Here is a 727-nt window from a genome sequence, read left to right as displayed (position 1 = left end):
AATGCTGCAAAAGAATTGATATGGTGTACTCCCCTTCGATCAGTTTGGTCATTACTCCATTGGTAGTTGTTCGACACCATTTCTTCCACTAGGTCATAAGCTTCCTCTGGCGTTTTCCTCATGATTGTGCCACCTGCAGCTGCATCAATAATGGAACGATTAGAGGGGGTAATACCATTATAAAAAGTTTGGATTTGATGCCAAGTTGGTATCCCATGGTGAGGACACTTCCTAAGCATCTCCTTGAATCGTTCTCATGCTTCATACAAAGATTCCCTCTCTAATTGAGCAAAAGTAGTGATGTCATTAATTAATTTTGTTGTTTTAGAGGGTGGAAAATACTTAGCCAAGAGTTAAGCCAATCTTTAGCAAAAGTGGTGATGCTTCCTGCAGGGAGTGAGTTAAGCCAATCTTTAGCTCTATCACGCAATGAAAATGGAAATAGTCTAAGCCTAATAGCATCATCGCTAATTCCATTATGTTTAAATGTATCACATATTTCTAGGAAATTAACAATATGCGTATTAGGATCATCACTTGGTAACCCACTAAATTGAATACTTGTCTGAATCATTCGGATAATTGCAGGCTTGATTTCGAAATTATTGGCTTGAATTGTGGGCTTGCAAATGCTGGAAGTAGCCCCATCAATTGTTGGACAAGCATAGTCCAAAAGGGTGCGATTTGCCTCCATTTCTTCCTCAACTTCTACTGCTGGTTAGCCTTC

At 39.5% G+C, this 727-nt stretch overlaps 1 non-coding gene across 1 annotated transcript; it reads left to right on the top strand.

The window, feature by feature from the left end:
* The first annotated feature begins 210 nt into the window (after positions 1–210).
* LOC148800677 (small nucleolar RNA R71) lies at positions 211–317 on the top strand. Its single transcript, XR_016071044.1, has one exon. It is a non-coding gene; the product is annotated as a small nucleolar RNA R71 (small nucleolar RNA).
* The last annotated feature ends 410 nt before the right edge of the window (positions 318–727 follow it).

The sequence above is a fragment of the Nelumbo nucifera genome, chromosome 4 (assembly GCF_055504915.1).
Source record: "Nelumbo nucifera cultivar China Antique chromosome 4, China Antique-T2T, whole genome shotgun sequence".
Lineage (NCBI taxonomy): Eukaryota > Viridiplantae > Streptophyta > Magnoliopsida > Proteales > Nelumbonaceae > Nelumbo > Nelumbo nucifera.
This window is presented reverse-complemented; position numbering and strand designations above follow the sequence as displayed.